Below are 21,237 nucleotides of genomic sequence, written 5' to 3' on the forward strand. Positions count from 1 at the left end.
TTACAGCATAATACGGACTACCGCCATCCTGGCGTGGCGATCAATCACGCGCCCTATCGAACCACGACTGACTCGCTAAACCACGCGACCTTAATCAAACATAAAATATCAGGGACTATTTGGAGACAGCGGGTGATACCAATCAACATCACCGCAATCTGCTAGCTCTGCGAGATCTAATCAACAAATGGTTCAAATGGCTATGAGCACTATGGGACTTAACCTCTAAGGTCGCCAGTCCCCTAGAACTTTGAACTACTTAAACCTAACTAACCTAAGGACATGACACACATCCATGACCGAAGCAGAATTCGAACCTGCGACCGTAGCGGTCGCGCGGCTCCAGACTGTAGCGCCTAGAACCGCTCGGCCACTCCGGCCGGCTCTAAACAACAATGTCTGGCTTCAGCTGGATGCAGGCAGGCTGTCTTTAACCTATTGGAGGCCCTAGGCACATTAGGATAATGGAACTCCTATGACCTTGACAGAGCACTATTTTCTTAGAACAGACAAAGAAAGAAGATAAGCGAGGTTCTAGGTATATTTTTATTTCTTTACAATCACATTAAATGAATAGATAATGTAATATAATCCACAAAAGTAACTGTTTTAGTATTCACAGGCTAGTGCTTAAAAATCTACGTTGATTGAAGGGGTACCCTTCCAGATTTGAGGTGGGCAAAATCGTTAATCATTTCTTCAAAATCTATATTTTTCAGCATATCACATTCTATGAAAATCAGCGTAAACCGGTTAATCTCTCCTGAAGCATTGTACTTCTTAATTCACTTTTTATTCTTTTCAGTTTGGAGAAGGAGCGTTCCGCACTGCAGTTGGTTACCATAATGCTTAAAAAAGTTCTCAATTCGATTTCTACATTTGGAAATGTCTTCAATTTTTTATTCTTTCAAAAGGTGATATATTTCAAATATGCTATTAGTTTCCAAATTTTAACATAGAACAATTTTCAAGTATTCTGTTAAATGCAGACATTCCGTTTCCTCGTTCACGTCCTCATAATAAATTTATTGCAAATTCTTTGTAACTTGGTCTCAGCCCTCCGGAATTCAGAGTTTTCAAGCGAAAAAATAAACCAAAACGTTGACTAATTTTCTTATACGAACTTAATCACAGTTTTAGATGAACGCTCAGGTCTTAACTATGGGAACAAAAGTTTCTACTTTGATTTCTCTTTTCCATTCAGTTGGACTGACGATGCAGAACCCTCAAAAAACTCTGGCGTCAGCTTCTACTTTTTATTCTTTGAGATAGGTCCTTGTAATCAGATTCAGGGTTTCTTTCTTTGGCACAAGATTCGAAGTGTTCAAATTTAACACTGAGGTTAATAAGAAAATCATCAAGTGAAGTGAACAAATTAGTTGCAACGTGCAGTGTTATTGTTTCTTTCTGTAGATAAGTACTTGTTTTGTCCATTCTTTCCAATATAGAGCTCCAAATTTCCGTCAGTATAATAAATTCAAGCTTTCCCATTTTTCTGGTCGCACTAAGGGCTTTGTCTCTAGTTTCTCTTGCCTGTTCTGTATCTTCTGCGATGGACATCAAATTTCTGTAATTGGTTTATGATCTTCATGTAAGGTGGTTACTGCATCATCTCGGGCTGATCATCTGGTTTGTGAGAGACACTTAACAATTTTTGTCAACCTAAATGTTGTCTCAATATTTTCCATCAGTGCGTAAAGCTCAACAAAATGTTTTACACTTTCTGAACCATTCGAAAAAACTTTGTTGCCTCTGATACACACCCAGCAGCTTGGACACCTACCAAGTTCAGTGAATGTCCCGCACATGGTACAAACGGGGCAAATTCACATTTCGCCTTGATTCTTGTTTGTAGGCTAGTACACTTCCCCGACATATTTGAAGCATTTTGTTCTCTGCAATATTTTATGGGAATATCATGATTCTCTAAAAAATTCAAGATGATTTCCGCTAAATACTCATATTTATGGTCTTTAATAGGTATAAATTTCAGGAACCTTTCAAGAGGAACACGGTCTTTTCTGCATCGAATTATAAAAGTTAGCTGGTCAACATGAGACAGATCGGGCGTACTGTCAACGCTAACGGAAAAATATTTTGCTAATTTAACTTCATTTATAATTTTTTGGGACCTGTTTTCCCTTTACGTTAATAAACTCATTACGTATATTCGCTGACAAATAAGAAGTGTTACCTTTCCCAGGATTCCCAAATTTTTGTATGTGATCTGCAAGAAATGGGTCGAATTCACTCAGCAATTCCACACATCCCAAATAATTTCCATTGTTGGGAGATCCTAGGATTTCATTGTCACCGCGAAATGGAAGCCCTCTCGATGCTAAAATTTTTTTACAAAAGCTGCAGTCCGTTTAAGTACATTTCTCCAGTAATCCAATTCTTTTTGATGTTGAGGTAGTAAGTCTACATCTAGTTCAAAAATGGTTCAAATGGCTCTGTGCACTTAACTTCTGAGGTCATCAGTCGCCTAGAGCTTAGAATTACTTAAACCTAACTAACCTAAGGACATCACACACATCCCCGAGGCAAGATTCGAACATGCGAACGTAGCGGTCGCTCGGCTCCAGACTGTAGCGCCTAGAACCGCACGGCCACTCCGGCCGGCCTCTATATCTAGTCTACCACCCGGTTTACTTCGTGCCAGATAAGTCATCATAGACTGTCTATATGCTGAGCTATTTTCATGAGCTTCTAGTCATGTGATTAATGTGCCTCCAAGCATTACATCCACGCGGAGAGCATAGATTTACATCAGAAGTATGAAAAACAAAGAATGTAGTTTTGAAAGCCGAGTACAATTACCATTTTCTTTTGACGCTTTCATTGTTCTTTAATTTGCGAATAAATAATGCTTTGTCGAAATACCTAGTTATTGAGTTATTGCCACCTTTGTAGGTTCTGGATGCCCCGGAAAGGTCAGAATCTTTATTTTGAAAATTCACTGGTCGCTTACGAATCAAAATTTCGCGATTTCTTTGTGTAAAATTTTCATGAAAACAATCAGCGGGATCGTGTGATATTTGTTCTGGATTTGAAAACTGTTGTTCAAGTGACACAGTTGTCGGTGGAGTCACCGAAGTTGTTGCTCTTTCGTCATAGGGACGGTCGCTTTCTGATTTAACCTCTTTACCTAAATTGGTAGAAATGTGAACATTCAGAAATTCCAGAAATTTGTGATCGACACGACTCATGAAGTGGAAGATTTATTATCCGATTGCTACTTAGAGAAGTTGCTCCTGTAGTAGTATGCTGTTAATTTTGGTAACTTTTCAGTTACTTCTTTCTGATGTACAGTTCTTTTCGTTTCCACTAGGATATGACGGGTTCCACATTTTACATTCTAATACAGTATTTATTTTTACACCGAAAGCAGTCGCTAACACAAAACAAAACAGCCAAACGAAGATTTAATTAAAGAATACCTCAGAGCACAGTCAATGACAACTACAAACATAACAAACGCCACAACAACGCAGACAAATACAGGGGAGTTGCCGATAGTCGGGTCGGTTTATTAAAGTCAGTCGGCCCCGTTTAATTTTACGTCGCTATTCGCTCCGTGCAGAGCTCTGCACCGTGCAAAGCTAATAAGCAAGTAGGTATTGTAGTCAGTCATTGTCGTTCGATTTTTTCGAAATAAATCTGTTTTTCGGTTATAAATATCGGTTACGTTGGACGATCTGGTAGGAACTAGGGGACTCCTATGGATCGCCGGGTCCTGGGTACGAGTGCAGATTGGCCAGAGGGAAAGAGGGGCCTGTGTGTAGGTTACCAGCAAGAATTTGTGGACTCTCTTTCTAGCTACACGGAAGCCTTTAACCAATATTAGAGGCGGTGTCTCCTGGGAATGAGTAATTTTTTGTTACATGTGTTGATGTTGGTTATCAGTCGGCGATACGATAGTGTGTCCAGGTGTTTCGGAACCATGTGTTTACGTGCTCCTACCATTCAGAGATCCCTTGCGCGAATAAAGCAGAGATCGCTGTGGCAACGTTTCCTGGACCGCGCACCTGTCCGCCCGCGTCACCACGCCTGCGCCGGGCCCCATCCAACAGCCTTAGCCGGCCGCGTGCTGTGACGTCAGCCCACAGCCAGCCGTGCTCCTCGTGCGGAACGCGCCAACACCTGGACTGGGAGACGCCCACTGCACACTCTCAGCGCCGTATGTAACACCTCAGCGCGACTCCCGCTCATATGTGTAAAACTGGGCCTCTCAGTGCAGCTTACATTCTCATCGACTGCCGGAAGGCATTAGGTATAGTTCCGCAGTGTCGCTTAGTGTAAAAATTACCAAATCACGGGAAATGTGACCAGTTGTGTGACTGGCTTGTCGACGTCCTAGTACGCAGAAATCAATAAATTGCTGTTAAAGAAAGAACTCGTGAGATACAAAATGAATTTTTAGAGAGCCCCGAGGGAGGTGGTGACAGGTGGTAATACAACACAATAATCACTCTAATAAGTCATTGTTCCAAATACTGACACGAATTATTTACGGCATAATGGAAGGATTGGTAGAAGGTGACTTGGGTAGATCAGTTTGGGTTCTGCAGAAATACAGAAACACGCGAAGGAATTTTAAAGCTACGGATTATATTAGAAGACAGACTGTAGAAATGCAAATCTACGTTTACGGAATTTGCAGATTTAGAGAAACCTTTCGATAATGGTGGCTGGAATATAACCATCACTAGTTTGAATTGATTATTCACTATTTGTATGTAAATTACACTGCAGTTATGTGTCGAAAGACATGAAAGGGAAGAAGTAGTTGAAAATGGAGTGACACAAGGTTATAGCTTATTCCCCCCATGTTACTCAATCTGTACCTACAGCAAACAGTGAAGGAAATCAGAGAGAAATTCGGAAACGGAATTAAAGCTCAAGAGAAATTCGGAAACGGAATTAAAGCTCAGGAGAAGGAATAACGACTTCGACATTTTCTGATGACACTGTAGTTTCGTCAGAGAAGGTAAAAAACTAGGAAGTTCGTCTGAACAGAAAGGATACTGTCTTGGAAAGAGATTACAAACTGAATGTCAACAAAAGCAAACAATTCTAATGGAATGTAGTCGAATTAAATTAGCCGGTAAAAAAGGAATTAGCCTTGGATATGAGAACCTAAAGGTAGTTGAGTTTCTGTTTGTGCAGCAAAACACCTGATGATGGTCGGTTTAGACTTAAGAGAGTACTTATTGCCCCGCCCGACATACATCGCGAAAGCTCGGTTAAGTCCGATGGGAAATCAGTTTATGAATAAGATACCCACTAAAGTCATTAACTTTGTCACGCTTTATCGAGAGCTTGACTGTATTTATGCGCGCAGCTACGAAATGTCGCATTATACTGGTGTGAAATCGTAACTCCCTCTGCACCGGAGATGGTCGCTGCAACTCTTTGTGATCTGCAGTGTCGGCTACGTCTGAGTCCAGGTGGCAAATCAGTAAGTCAGTGAAAATGAAGTCATAAACTTGGTTACAGTTTATCGAGAGCCTGAGTGTATTTCATCGCGCAACTACCAAGTATTAAAGTGCTCTCAAATACACTGAAGAGCCAAAGAAACTGGTACACGGGCCTAATATCGTGTAGGTCCCCCGCGAGCTCGCAAAAGTGTCGCAACACGACGTGCCATGGAGTCAGGTAATGTCTGAAGTAGTGTTGGAGGGAAATGACACCATGAATCCTGCGAGGCTGTCCATAAATCCGCAAGTGTACAAGAGGGTGGAAATGAACAGCACGTTGCAGGGCATGCCAGGTGTGCTCAATAAAGTTTATGCCCGGGGATTTTGGTAGCTAGACGAAGTGTTCAGACTCAGAAGAGTCTTTCTGGAGGCGCTGTAGCAATTCTGGACGTGTGGGGTGTAGCATTGCCCTGCTGCGGTTGCCCAAGTCCGTCAGAATGCACAATAGACACGAATGGATTCAGGTGATCAGACAGGATGCTTACGTACGTATCATCTGTACAACTGCACACGCCCCACACCATTACAGATCTTCCACCAGCTTGAACCGTCCCCTGCTGACATTGACGGTCCATGGATTCATGCGGTTGTCTCCGTACCCGTAAACGTCCATCCGCTCGATACAATTTAAAACGAGACTCGTCCGACCAGGCAACATCTTTCCAGTCATCAACAGTCCAATGCCGGTGTTGACGGGCCCGGGCCAGACGTAAAGCTTTGTGTCGTGCAGTCATCAAGGGTAGAGGAGTGGGCCTTCGGCTCCGAAAGCCTATATCGATGATGTTTCATTGAATGGTTCGCACGCCGATACTTGTTGATGCCCCAGCATTTAAATCTGCAGCAATTTGCGGAAGGGTTGCACTTCTGTCACGAATCTTTTCAGTCGTTGTTGGTCCCATTCTTGCAGGATCTTTTTCTGACCGCAGCGATGTCGGAGATTTGATGTTATACCGGATTCCTGATATTCACCGTACATTCGTGAAATGGTCGTATGGGAAAATTCCCACGTCATCGCTACCTGGGAGATGCTGTGTCCCATCGCTCGTGCGCCGACTATTAACACCACGTTCAACTCATCTAAATCTTGGTAACCTGGCATTGTAGCAGCAGTAACCGATCTAACAGCTGCGCCAGACATTTCTTGTCTTATACAGGCGTTGCCGACAGCAGCGCCGTATTCAGTCTGTATTTGAATACGCAAGCCTATACCTGTTTCTTTGGCACCTCAGTGTAGCAACTCACTCCCCGCCACAGCCGGTCGCTGCACCCGGTGAGACCTGTAGTGTCACGTGCTGTGGCGCACGCCACAGGGCTCGTGTATCTCGTTGGCCACGTTTCGGCAGAGATGACGTCATAAACAATGAGATGCGTGTAATACTGCCCCATCATGCAAGACGTTTCCATTACTTACTTCTTTGCTACTAACTCCATTCGCAACACAGTTCGCAGGGTAAACACCGAACTGAGTCAGAACGAAACAGCAGGGCGGAATTCTCTAGAGATTCAGGTGGAATATGTGAACAAATGCGTGTAAAGTGAGTTAAATATATGTGAGCTATGCGTACGCGAGCAAATCCACTGATAAAAAGATTCTGCTAAATCCTTGGATCGATTCCAACCAAACCTGGTACACATATTGCTTATTATCTGGAAAGAAATATTTTTTTTTTGGGGGGGGGGGGAGAGATAAAGTGGAGAGAGAAGGGGGAGGAGGAAATGATCAGAGAGAGAGGCAGGAGGAGATGGACAGACAGGGGAAGGAGAGATAGAGGGGGAGGAAAAGAGAGAGAGGAAAGTGTGGTGTCACCGCCAGACACCACACTTGCTAGGTGGTGGCCTTTAAATCGGCCGCGGTCCGTTAGTATACGTCGGACCCGCGTGTCGCCACTATCAGTGATTGCAGACCGAGCGCCGCCACACGGCAGGTCTAGAGAGTCTTCCTAGCACTCGCCTAAGTTGTACAGCCGACTTTGCTAGCGATGGCTCACTGACAAAATACGCTCTCATTTGCCGAGACGATAGTTAGCATAGCCTTCAGCTACGTCATTTGCTACGACCTAGCAAGGCGCCATTACCAGTTGCTATTGATGCTGTAAAACGTGTACCTTCAAGAGCGATGTTCACCAATTATGGATTAAAGTTAAGTATTCCAGCAGCTACGTACTTTTTTTACTAGTCTCAATTCATTTAACTGTTCCAAACCTCACGCCAGCCTGCGTGAGCTAAAACGCGTGCCTTTCGGCTTCCTGTCATAGTGGGTTGGCTGTCTTGCCAATCCACAACAGAAAGGAGCAGTGGTCAAAAGAGGGCGGTGCAGATGGATAGACAGAGGAAGGGGGGAAGAGATGGACAGAGAGACGGCAGGAGATAGACAGAGAGAGAGAGAGGGGGGGAGAGAGAGAGAGAGAGGAAATGGACAGAAATTGGAAAGGAGGAAATGGACTTAAAAGAGGCGGCGAGGAGCAAATAGAGAGAGCAGAGAAGACGAACTTAGGGAGAGGAGCGGAAGATGGACAGAGGGGGAGTAGCACATGGACAGAGAGGGTAGGAGCATATTCACGAAGAGATGGGGAAGCAGCAGACGGAGAGAGAGGTGGGAAGGAGGAGATGGAAAGAGAGTGGTGGGAGGAAGAGGTGGAAAGTGGGAGGGGGAGGTGGAAATGGACAGAGAGAAGGTGGTGGAGGAAGTGGAAAGGGAAAGGAGGAGGTAGATATGGAGAAGGAGATAGATTTAGAGGAGAGAGAAAGAGATGAACTAATAGAAGATTGGAGTAAATACATATCCAGGCAATGTCGCGTGCTCAGCTAGTTTAGCAATAAAACTCTCCTTGACGCACAAACAACGCCTCATTTTAGGGTCTCCGCAGTATTCGCGTGTTTGCTAAACGTACTTTCTTAAAAGAATTTCTATACTCCTCTATTAATCTTTCGAGGTAGAGAGTTCCAGACAGACGAGCAACACCCAACAGCCGATCGGACGCGTGTTTTGTAAAGCTTCATTCACACTGGAGTGATTGGAAGCGAATACAAGCGAACGAGCAGTCGCCAACAGTTCGTCAGAGTTCGCTACCATTCGCCTGTATCAGTGAACAACCGTTAACACGGCAGGGGACGGAAGAGAATTCGAGAGAAGCAGCTTAGCGCGCCGACACTACGAAAGTTGCGTTATTGTTTTTTTAGCTAATAATTGACAATCTGGCGGAGCAAGCAAAATGTCCCTAAGAAAAGAAGAATGGAGGTGTCTGAATTTGTACGTAAACGTGAAAAGCGTGGATGTACTGTACTTAGCACTCAACTGCTTTCCTCAGCGTCGTTCCAAACCTTGCACATATGTCGGTTGATACTTTTTGCTGGGTTCTCATCACAACTGAGGAGGAAATTTAGAAGCAGGGCACTAATTATAGATGATTACCATAATCTGTAGGAAGGCTTCCATTTACACTCTGGCTATTAGCAACTGGCGACACGTACGATGGTAAGTGTTTCACGTTTCAATAGTTGTTGTATCTCAGGTGGTTCGTAATGCCTACAGAGACATACGCGAAGCATTTCAAAGATTTTATTAAAATACGTATAAGGATCATAATGTCAATAAAGTACTATTAATGACACAGAAAGTATACCTATAATGTGCTACTTAAGCTGCTTAAGAAAATCTTTTTCTTGTGCCGCACTACTACCTCCTGGAAGCAAACTGCTGTACCCCCAATGTCTGTGAGTATTATTATTCATGTGAAAGTGTGCGAACGGTTCCTAATGCCTGCGAATCGTATAACTGAAGTGGGACGTGGTACTAACACGGTATTCACATAGTGAGATGTACGAAACCGCCTAAAATCCACATACAGGCTGGTCAGCACATCAGCTCTCGTCATCAATCCACCGGGCAGATCCGATCTGCGACAGGTGGAGTTGCCCGGATCCTGGAAGCGTTAAAACGCACGGATATCTGTCGGGCCGGGTCAAGCTATTTAATAGAACGTGACACTGGTGCATAATGTGTTACGGGACAGATAGCGTGGTCGCGGGAAAAAGACATTTATTTGTTCTGTTATTAAATCAAAAACCATTCAAATAACAGAGATCATCAAGCATGTTATTGCAGCTACGGTATCGTGAACGTCAGCAGCGAAAATGATCAGAACTTTCATGTATTTTTAAATCTAATTAGCGTAATGCATACATATTAGCACTTGTGTACCATCAACGACATTTGCTGTGCTGTTCCTATTTAGTAAAAATAAGTAAAAAGCTTGTGTTTGTTCCGTTTCCACCTGCTGGAAGCATACAATAAGTTCATCGTCTTCGTCAAATTACCACTAGGATCTTTGGCTGCTTCGGTCATTTTCTACAAATTATACTTTTTATTCTTTGTCATTTGTTATGTGCAGAGCTTGGATCCCATAAGCAGCTACGTCAATCATTTTCTTCTATCATTAACTTACATTCCCTTCAGAATAGTCCATCGCTCGCACAGCTCATGTCGACTAGAAAAGTAGTTCGAGCGCAAAACAGCACTGTTAGCGCCGAAGCGCAGAGGACACGAACTTCCTTTGACTGTTCACAAAAAAGACCGACAACCGGTGTAACACGAACGAACGTCACCGAATACGAACTGAAAACGGCCGAATGCTGTTCGCTCGCGTTCGCCTACCGTTTACGGCTAACAGAATTCTCGTTCGCTGATGCATGGTCACTTGTGTAAAACAGGCTTAACTGCCTTCTTTCGTGCATAATCTGTAAGTAGAGCCAAATGAATACGGGACAGACAGAAAAAAGTTGGAAAACTGTTTATTATTTCGTAGGTAATCGCCATGATTGCTGATACATTTGTCCCACTGTGAGACACGACGGTCACTGTCGTTACGTAAAAATGTTTGTGGCTGTGCAAGAAAACCACGAGTGTACCCAAGCGTGCGTCTCTTCGCCCAAAGCAAATCGATGACCACGAATGCAAATCGCGTGGGGAGAGATCAGGCCTCTGTTGAGGATGTATATGGACTTCCCTGCGAAACTCTGGCCCGTCCACACATTGCGAAAGTTGTTTCGACTACGCTACAGAATTTTCGCTGGGAAGCCCTTAGACATCTTCCACATACGAGGGTTGCCCAGAAAGCAATGCACTTCATTTTTATTCACAATTTTTTATTTAATATAATGAGAATTATAGACACCAAAGAACGGCGTTTTATCTCCACACCCTACTTTTCCAAGTAATTTCCACCCCGTTCTATGGTTTTCCTCCAGCGCGAAACAAGGACGTGTATGCCATGTCGGTACCAATCCTTGTCCTGGTGGCGGAGCCGGTGCTTCAGTGTGTGAATCACTACCACATCGTCCTCAAAATATCTCCCACGAAAGGCATCCTCTAATGGCCCAAGCACGTGGAAGTCCGAGGGGGCTAGGTCAGGGCTATAGGGTGGATGGGTAACACCGTCCAACCCTGTTTTGCGATGTGTTCAGCAGTCGTCAGACTTGTGTTGACCCGAGCGTTATCGAGTTGCTGCAAAATATCTCTTGGGTTGATGAGGCGCAGAAGTTGCAGGAAGCACGTCTCAAATTTTGTTAACGTGTTGACATGTGCTTCTGAATTATTGGTACCGCCCCTTGGCATCACATCAATGAGAATCATGCCTTCACAGTCCCAGAATACGGTGATCATGACTTACCGGCGGAAGCGGTTGCTTTGAATTTTTTCTTATGTGGGGAGTGGGAATGTCGCCATTCCATCGGCTGTCGTTTTGTTTCCAGCTCAAAATGGAGAACCCAGGTTTCATCACCTGTCACAATCCGGGACAGGAAGGCCTCCCCCTCAATTTCAAAACCTTACAACAAGTCAAGACAAATGTTTTTTCTGTGCGATTTGTGATCACCGTTAGACACCGTGGGACCAATCTTGCACACACTTTTGAATATCCGAGAGTGCTGATAATTGCATCCACACTTCCTTTGGCGATTGACAGTTGCAGTGCCAACTGCCGAGCCACAACGCGTCTGCCCTCACGAATGACAACATCAGCTCGCTGCAACACGTCAGGTGTGACAGCCGTGGATGGTCTCTCCGACAGCTCCGCCGAACCACCTTCTGATGACCTCACCCTACGTGCCCAGCGACTAACTGTACTTCTGTAGAGAGCAGATACTCCATAGATTTTGCACAAGCGTTTGTGAATATTCCCCACGGTTTCTTTCTCTGCAGTGAGAAATTCAATGACGGCACGTTGCTTGTAATGTACATCACCTACGAACGCCATTTTGAAACTGTATTGCAGCTACGCTATTTGCTGGAAGTGACGGGACGCTCACTCAGGGGACATCAAATAATACATACGAAACGTTTCGCATTCGTAGGTTTGTTTTTAGATGAGAAAAAAATGCGGTGCATTACTTTCTGGCAACTCTCGTAATTCCGATCTCTCTCCATGCGGTTCCCAGGCTTTTGCTGCTCTGAAGAAAGACATTTGTGGTAGTTGATTTGCTTCGGATGAAGAGATGTACACCTATATACAGTCATGGTTCCATAGACAACAGTAAACATTTTTCCATGAAGGCATTGACCGCCTTATCTCACTGTGGGATGTATGTACTGCCAGTTATGGTGATTACTTTTGAAGTAATGAGCACTTTACTTAACTTTTTTTCCCTCTGACTCGTTTTCGTTTGACTGCCCTGTATACCGGGTGTCCCTCCCAAAAGTCACCAGGTCTGTTTTATCTTATGTTTCGGCAGATACCTACAATTTCATTTTTGCAATGTGTAGCTGAAGTCAGCCCAAACGAATACCGCTCACCACGTCTTTCATACGATGCCCAGTGTCGATGGAAAGGGTCGGTTTGTTTAGCGTTACAAACAAGTTAATTTTGAAAACAGAATATTACATGCACATTCGATAGAGCGGTTCCAAATTAAGTGAGAGCACGTATTGCCTGCAGGGGAAACATCTACTGTTAAAATTAAGACTTTCAGAACTTTTGGCTGCCCTGAAAACTTGGTCCCAAATTACTCTAGTGCGACTCTCCTTTTTCGTTATGTATAAACAGGGACAGTAAAACACGATTAGTAACCTGTATCCCAGCTGCGACTGAGCAGCGCGGGCCAGAGCTGTTAGGTAAAACGCATATCACCCTAGACCAATTTGAAAGCGCTCTATCGAATGTACATGTAAAGTTTCGATTTAAAAATCGTTTTGTTTGTGAAACTAAATTAAATGAGCGTATGGCATAGTTGGCTGGGAAGCCCCATCCGGGGAAGTTCGGCCGCCGAGTGCAAGTCTTATTTCAGTCGACGCCACATTGGGCGACTTGTTTGTAATGGGAAACAAACAGATGTTTTTCATCGACCCAGGACTTCGCATTGAAGACGTGGTGAGCAGTATTTGTTTGGGGTGGCTCCTGCTACACATTGCAAAAACGAAATGGGAAATATCTGCCGAACGACCACGGAAAATACACCTTACGAATCTCAGAAGGGGCACCTTTTATACAGGGTACTCCATTGATCGTGACCGGGCCAAATATATCACGAAATAAGCGTCAAACGAAAAAACTACAAAGAACGAAACTCGTCTAGCTTGAAGGGGGAAACCAGACGGCGCTATGGTTGGCCCGCTAGATGGCGCTGCCATAGTTCAAACAGATATCAACTGCGTTTATTTAAAATGGGAACCCCCATTTTTATTACATATTCGTGTAGTACGTAAAGAAATATGAATGTTTTAGTTGGATCACTTTTTTCGCTTTGTGATAGATGGCGCTATAATAGTCACAAAATATGCCTCACAATTTTAGATGAACAGGTAGGTTTTTTAAATTAAAATACAGAACGTAGGTACGTTTGAATATTTTTTTCGGTTGTTCCAATGTGATACATGTACCTTTGTGAACTTATCATGTCTGAGAACGCATGCTGTTTCAGTGTGATTACCTGTAAATACCACATTAATGCAATAAATGCTCAAAATGATGTCCGTCAACCTCAATGCATTTGGCAATGCGTGTAACGACATTCGTCTCAACAGCGAGTAGTTCGCCTTCTGTAATGTTCGAACATGCATTGACAATGCGCTGACGCATGTTGTCAGGCGTTGTCGGTGGATCACGATAGCAAATATCCTTCAACTTTCCCCACAGAAAGAAATCTGGGGACGTCAGATCCGGTGAACGTGCGGACCATGATATGGTGCTTCGACGACCAATCCACCTGCCATGAAATATGCTATTCAATACCGCTTCAACCGCACGCGAGCTATGTGCCGCACATTCATCATCGCCAGTCTGCCATGCAGTGAAACATCTTGTGGTTACATCGGTAGTACATTACGTAGGAAATCAGCATACATTGCACCATTTAGATTGCCACCAATAAAATGGGGGCCAATTATCCTTCCTCCCATAATGGCGCACCATACATTAACCCGCCAAGGTCGCTGTTGTTCCACTTGTCGCAGCCATCGTGGATTTTCCGTTGCCCAATAGTGCATATTATGCCGGTTTACGTTATCGCTGTTGGTGAATGACGCTTCGTCGCTAAATAGAACGTGTGAAAAAAATCTGTCATCGTCCCGTAATTTCTCTTATGCCCAGTGGCAGAACTGTACACGACGTTCAAAGTCGTCGCCATGCAATTCCTGCTGCACAGAAATATGGTACGGATGCAATCGATGTTGATGTAGCATTCTCAACACCGACGTTTTTGAGACTGCCAATTCTCGCGCAATTTGTATGCTACTGATGTGCGGATTAGCTGCGACAGCAGCTAAAACACCTACATTTGTTGCAGGCCGTTGTTGAAGTTTCACATGTGGCTGAACACTTCCTGTTTCCGTAAATAACGTAACTATCCGGCGAACAGTCAGGACACTTGGATGATGTCGTCCTGGATACCGAGCAAAATATATAGCACATGCCCGTTGGGAATTTTGATCACAGTAGCCATACATCAACACGATATCGACCTTTTCCGCAATTGGTAAACGGTCCATTTTAACACGGGTAATGTATCACGAAGCAAATACCGTCCGCACTGGCGGAATGTTACGTGATACCACGTACTTATACGTTTGTGACTATTACAGCGCCATCTATCACAAAGCGAAAAAAGTGGTCCAACTAAAACATTCATATTTCTTTACGTACTACACGAATATGTAATATAAAAATGGGGGTACCTATTTAAAAAAACGCAGTTGATATCCGTTTGGCCTATGGCAGCGCCATCTAGCGGGCCAACCATAGCGCCATCTGGTTTGCCCCTTCAAACTAGACAAGTTTCGTTCTTTGTAGTTTTTCGTTTCGTGAGATGTTTGGCCCGGTCACTATCGATGGACCACCCTGTATACCACTGGAAACAAGGATAGGGGATGGAAATCAAGAAACGTTTCATCACTTGCTGTGACGAGTGGCAATAGGAGTGAGTGCGTGCGCGGTGGACTCCCTACGTCCCTTCTCCGCCCCCCCCCCCCCCCGAGTCCTTTTGCCCAGCACCCCTCCCCTCCTCCCCCTCTTATGAGTCCTCATCGTCCATCGGCTCCTTTCCCCCCCCCCTCCCCCCTTTCGTTTTTCTTCTCCTTATCCCCTTTTTATTTTCCCATCATCTGTCCAGGTTCCCCCACCTGCCCTCGGCTGTGATATGTCATATTTGCCAACTTTTTAGTGTAGTGTACAAGTGAATGTTCAGTGTTGTTCGTCTTTCCAAAGTGTTGGGAACAGAAATCATGCTGTCGCTGGATGTGAATTTTATGTCTCTTTCGAACAGAAACCAGACTGTCGCCGTATTTTTTAATTGTCTGTCTATTATTTTACCTGTCTGCTTCATATGTATTTTATTAGCATCATCACCCCTTTGTTCTATGTTTAAAGTTCCACGCTTTTTCTGCCATGTTACCATTTAAGTCTCCGCCTGTTTTTATTATATATTATCTTCACCTTTTTAAAACAAATTCTGTTGGCTGAAAATCGGCATATTAAACTGCTGCCAGCCCGCCCCCTTCGGGGGAAAACGAAAGTCAATAAAGAAAAAAAAACCACAATGGTTTGCAGCGGGAGAGTATGCATCGCCGGTGTGAGAATCGTCAGCTCTCTCAAAGGAAGTAGACGTTGCCGTCAGTGAGGCAGTGAGAATTGTTATCGGATGCTTGAGACCTACACCTGTGACCGTCGTGTAATCTCTCGCAGGTATAGCTCTATCCCAAATTTGAAGAGCAGTCGCTGCAAAAAAAGAGAGGAAAATGCAAGCAGAAGATCCAAGACATATGCTATGTAACCACACTGTCATCTCGCAACGCTTGAGATCGAGAAAGAAGTTCCTCGAGAAAACTGACCCCTTAACCACTGCACCTGGACCAGGAGCCTAAATCTGTGGCAGGAGACACAAGTCAGTCCCGCTTACGAACGTAGAGTTGAACTTACCTGGGGGCCAGACGCTCAGATATCCTACTTGGACAACACTCAGTCGTCTAAGATCCAGTCTCCACATGCAAAACACACTAAGGAAATGGAGACTTCTGCAAATGTGAGGAAATAGAAACACACCAAGCGAGGTGGCGCAGTGGTTAGCACACTGGACTCGCATTTGGAAGGACGACGATTCAAACCCGCGTCCGGCCATTCTGATTTAGGTTTTCCATGGTTTCCCTAAATCGCTCCAGCCAAATCCTGGGATGGTGCCTTAAAAGGACACGGCCGACTTCCTTCCCCATTCTTCCCTAATCCGATGCGACCGATGACCTCACTTGTTGGTCCCCTCCACCAAATCAACCAACCAAACAAACAAACACAACATCGCGTACTCCTCTGTATCCTCTCAGACGAAGCAGTCAAATTGCAAGAGTTCATTTTACCAAAGGTCAACGCTGTAAAGGCTGCAGAATACTAGAGAAGGAAGATTTAGGGCGTAGTGCATACGGAAAGTAAAGCATTTGGAATTTGACTGAAAACAGTGAGCATTTCCTGCGAGGCCGTACTCGTATTTTCTGTAACTAAGACTGGGCGCAGTCGCACAGAAGTAGAATGACAGCTGGCAGCCGCCTCGTAACACTACCCCGCACCATCTGGAAGCACTCTGCCGAGTTTCCCGGCTGCAGATGCGCGGCGCCTTGCGGGTCATAATACCGTGCGCGTACTCCAACTTCACATTATTGATTCACTATGGAACTATAGATGAAGTTAAAGTGGTCTCAATTAAGTACAGGTAACTTCAGTTTCACGTAAGACTTCTACATCCTTCGAAGTTGGCAGCAAAAGAAAATCCCTCAGAATTTGGAAGAAAGTGAAAGTGATATCGCTAAGCACAACGCACACACCCATTCCCGATGGAGGACTCGAACCTCCGACAGGGGTAGCCGCGCGAACCGTGACAAGGTCGCCGACCTCACGGCTACCCCGCGCGGATTTTAAATTTGAGTAGAATATTTGTTGCTAGGTGTGTGACTGACCATTTTGTATCTAGAAAAAAATTATTCACATTTTGAAAAACCTTCATTTCCGTAGAATTTTTTGTAATTTCAGAAACAGACTGCAGTTCACATAAAGCGAATAATTTCAAAATGGAATAAGAAATACATTAAACTTCTGTTACAGGGCCGGCTAGAGACGGAAGCCTGAAAAGCGGTCCTAGGTACAACACTCTTCCCTAGTTGCCGGCATTTCATCGTGAGGTCAGTTACTTAGAATTAATGTTAGTAATTTATTCGTCCAATGATCATTTTACAACGATATGGGGCATGACAGTTTAATTCTGGGAAAAACATGCTATACATAGATATATATTTTTAATGAGCACAGAACAGATGGTCGCCGGTGACCAGGAATCATTCTGGCGAAATGATTTAGTAAAACTGCGAGGGCCTAAAACGGGACGCCCGGACAAAGTAGAACGAACGGTCCGCGGTGGCTCCAGAGTCGTCGCACTGTCGCTGTGGATACTTGTCTTGTTGGAAACATCTCATTTCCTGAAACTCGATACCTGACACGGCTATATGATCCCACTGTGTATATCTCTGGGCGCTAGCCGTGTGCGTGCGTCCTAAGCCTTTCGATTCCATATTCTTATAAGAGTCGTGGGATCATTAGCATTGTGAGCACGAGTATGGTGGAACGATAAACCGCGGTCTCCATAGGCGACGATACTGTCGACACATTCGGGTAAAATTTCTCCTTCGCACGCGAGACCTAACACGGCTGTCCCACAAACAATCAATCTTTGAATGCGACTTATGCATGACAAAGCCATTGTGCTATCTTTCCTAATACCGGGTGATTCAAAAAGAAAGAATGGATTTCACCACAAGAGGTATCTTTTGTGTGCTGGAATTTGCGTGAAGTTAATCTGTTGTTCAAGTGCATCGTGCATTCCACCGTCGATTCAGCAAGCAGTCGCCTCTGCACTAGTAGATTTATGACCGGCATACCAACGTTCTCGGAAGCCGGTTGCATATGCAAAGGGAAGAGCAACGGTCGGTCACGCAAGTCTGAAGAAAATATCGAGTGTATCCGAGATGCGTTCACACCGAGCCCTCCGAAGTCCACAAGACGAACAAGCCAGGAACTTCATGTTCCTCAAACAACGATGTGGGGTGTTCTGAAACGGCGCCTACGTATGAAGCCTTACAAGCTGAATTTATTGCAGCAATTTCGTCCCGGCTACCACAATAGAAGGTACGAATTTTGTATTTCAGTTCTCCAGAATACGGCAGCTGCGCTTTTTCCGAACAACTCATCTTTTCGGATGAATCGAAGTTTCATCTATCGGGTAAAGTAAACCGCCATAATGTAAGAATTTCGATAACACAAAATCCTAGCACCGTCGTCGAACATGAAAGAATCACCAAAATTGAATGTGTTTTGTGCCGATCCTGTTCACAAAATTTAGGGCCCTTTTTTTTGCGGAGGAAACTGTGACTGGATTTCATACCCGGACGTCCTGCAAAATTGGTTGTTTCCTCAGCTTCACGAAGAATTCATTGATTTCATTGTTATGTATGATGGTACCGAGCATCACTTTCTCCTTCATGTGCGCGTTATCTTAACAGCGACCGACAACGTTGGGTTGGAGGAGCTGGACAACAAGATCTAATTCATTGCTTTTGGTCTCCCAGGTCACCAGAACTCACATCTTACGATTTTCTTCTGTGGGCTTACATAAAAGACTGTGTCTTTGTTCCTCCAACGGCTGCTACTCGTCAAGAGCTGAGAAGTCAAACTGTTGAAGATGCTGGTTCATATAGAAAGGTATCCGTTGAATCGTGCGTGGAATAAAACAGACTACCGTTTCGATGTTTCATGAGCAATGCATGGTGCTCATGTTGTGTGTATGATACACTGTGTGTGCGAACATAAGGCTTTGTTCATTCCTCTACACAGTGACATGCGCAATGTGTTTCTGTCTTTCATAGTTTGTCTGCAATAAGTAACTGAAATCTGTTCTTTCTTTCTGAATCGACCTGTATACAGAATGCAGACAAAGTTAGTGGTGCTTACTTTGTGCAGTTGCGACGAAATGCTGACCATTTGTATATCCATGTATGTAGTACACTGTACTACGCAGACTTTCCCTGTGTATCAACTGAAGATAGTCTTCTCGGATCTGCAGCCGTATCACGCGATAATCTAAACGCATTATATGTGGTACAGTTCATGGTAACTTGACGTATCTTACAATCAGTTTCAATTGCCAGCTGTGTAAGAATAGCTGTGGCAGCATAAATACACGGAACATGAATAATACTGTTCCGATTGTACGGGAGTAGTTCAGAAAGTAATGCATTGCACTTTTTTTCTTCGACAATTCTTTATTGAACATAATGAGAATTACACACACGAAAGAATGGTGTTTTATTTACGCACTCCATTTTTCCACTTACTCTCCACCCCGTTCTATGGCGTTCCTCCAGCGGGAACACGGGCGTGTATGCCCCGTCAGTACCAATCCCTGTCCTGGTGGCGGACCCAGTGCTTCACTGTGTGAATCACCTCCTCATCGTCCTCAAAATATTTTCCACGAAAGGCATCATTTAATGGCCCAAGCAAGTGAGGGGTCTAGGTCATGGCTGTGTCGAACCATGTTTTGCGATGTGTTCAGTAGACCTCAAACGTGATGGGGCCGAGCGTTATCGTGCTGCAGCAAAACATCTCCCGGGTTGCTGTGGCGCCGAAGTCGCCGGATGCGCGTCTTGAATTCTGTTAATGTATTGACATGTGCTTCTGAATTATTGGTAACGCATCTTGGCATGACATCACTGAGAATCACACCCTCACAGTCCCAGAATACGGTGATCATGACTTACCGGCGGAAGCGGTTGCTTTGAATTTTTTCTTATGTGGGGAGTGGGAATGTCGCCATTCCATCGGCTGTCGTTTTGTTTCAGGCACAAAATGGAGAACCCAGGTTTCATCACCTGTCGCAATCCGGGACAGGAAGGCCTCCCCCTCAATTTCAAAACCTTACAACAAGTCAAGACAAATGTTTTTTCTGTGCGATTTGTGATCACCGTTAGACACCGTGGGACCAATCTTGCACACACTTCTGAATATCCAAGAGTGCTGATAATTGCATCCACACTTCCTTTGGCGATTGACAGTTGCAGCGCCAACTGCCGAGTCACAAGGCGTCTGTCCTCACGAATGACAACATCAGCTCGCTGCAACACGTCAGGTGTGACAGCCGTGGATGGCCTTCCCGACAGCTCCGCCGAACCACCTTCTGATGACCTCACCCTACGTGCCCAGCGACTAACTGTACTTCTGTAGAGAGCAGATACTCCATAGATTTTGCACAAGCGTTTGTGAATATTCCCCACGGTTTCTTTCTCTGCAGTGAGGAATTCAATGACGGCAGGTTGCTTGTAATGTACATCACCTACGAACGCCATTTTGAAACTGTATTGCAGCTACGCTATTTGCTGGAAGTGACGGAAACTTGGCACCCTCACTCAGGAGGCTTCAAATAACACATACGAAACGTTTCACATTCGTAGCATTGTTTTTGGATGAGAAAAAAAAGGGCGGTGCGTTACTTTCCGGACAAGAGTGGCGTAGAGCAGGCGAATGGGAAGTAAATACACTCGTGGAAATTGAAATAAGAGCACCGTGAATTCATTGTCCCAGGAAGGGGAAACTTTATTGACACATTCCTGGGGTCAGATACATCACATGATCACACTGACAGAACCACAGGCACATAGACACAGGCAACAGAGCATGCACAATGTCGGCACTAGTACAGTGTATATCCACCTTTCGCAGCAATGCAGGCTGCTATTCTCCCATGGAGACGATCGTAGAGATGCTGGATGTAGTCCTGCGGAACGGCTTGCCATGCCATTTCCACCTGGCGCCTCAGTTGGACCAGCGTTCGTGCTGGACGTGCAGACCGCGTGAGACGACGCTTCATCCAGTCCCAAACATGCTCAATGGGGGACAGATACGGAGATCTTGCTGGCCAGGGTAGTTGACTTACACCTTCTAGAGCACGTTGGGTGGCACGGGATACATGCGGACGTGCATTGTCCTGTTGGAACAGCACGTTCCCTTGCCGGTCTAGGAATGGTAGAACGATGGGTTCGATGACGGTTTGGATGTACCGTGCACTATTCAGTGTCCCCTCAACGATCACCAGTGGTGTACGGCCAGTGTAGGAGATCGCTCCCCACACCATGATGCCGGGTGTTGGCCCTGTGTGCCTCGGTCGTATGCAGTCCTGATTGTGGCGCTCACCTGCACGGCGCCAAACACGCATACGACCATCATTGGCACCAAGGCAG

The 21,237-nt window shown here is 44.8% G+C and overlaps 1 protein-coding gene across 2 annotated transcripts in view; it reads left to right on the forward strand.

Moving 5' to 3' along the window:
* The window catches only part of LOC124605752 (tubulin polymerization-promoting protein homolog), a 460,410-nt gene that overhangs the window by 112,780 nt on the left and 326,393 nt on the right, over positions 1–21,237 (forward strand). Inside the window, exon 2 of one of the 2 annotated variants that reach the window (XM_047137635.1) lies at positions 17,057–17,133. The exons of the other annotated variant lie outside the window; for it this stretch is intronic. The gene's annotated coding sequence lies outside the window, so the exon portion shown is untranslated. The remainder of the gene's footprint in view (positions 1–17,056; positions 17,134–21,237) is intronic. 2 annotated transcript variants of the gene reach the window in all.

The sequence above is a fragment of the Schistocerca americana genome, chromosome 3 (assembly GCF_021461395.2).
Source record: "Schistocerca americana isolate TAMUIC-IGC-003095 chromosome 3, iqSchAmer2.1, whole genome shotgun sequence".
Taxonomy (NCBI): Eukaryota; Metazoa; Arthropoda; class Insecta; order Orthoptera; family Acrididae; genus Schistocerca; species Schistocerca americana.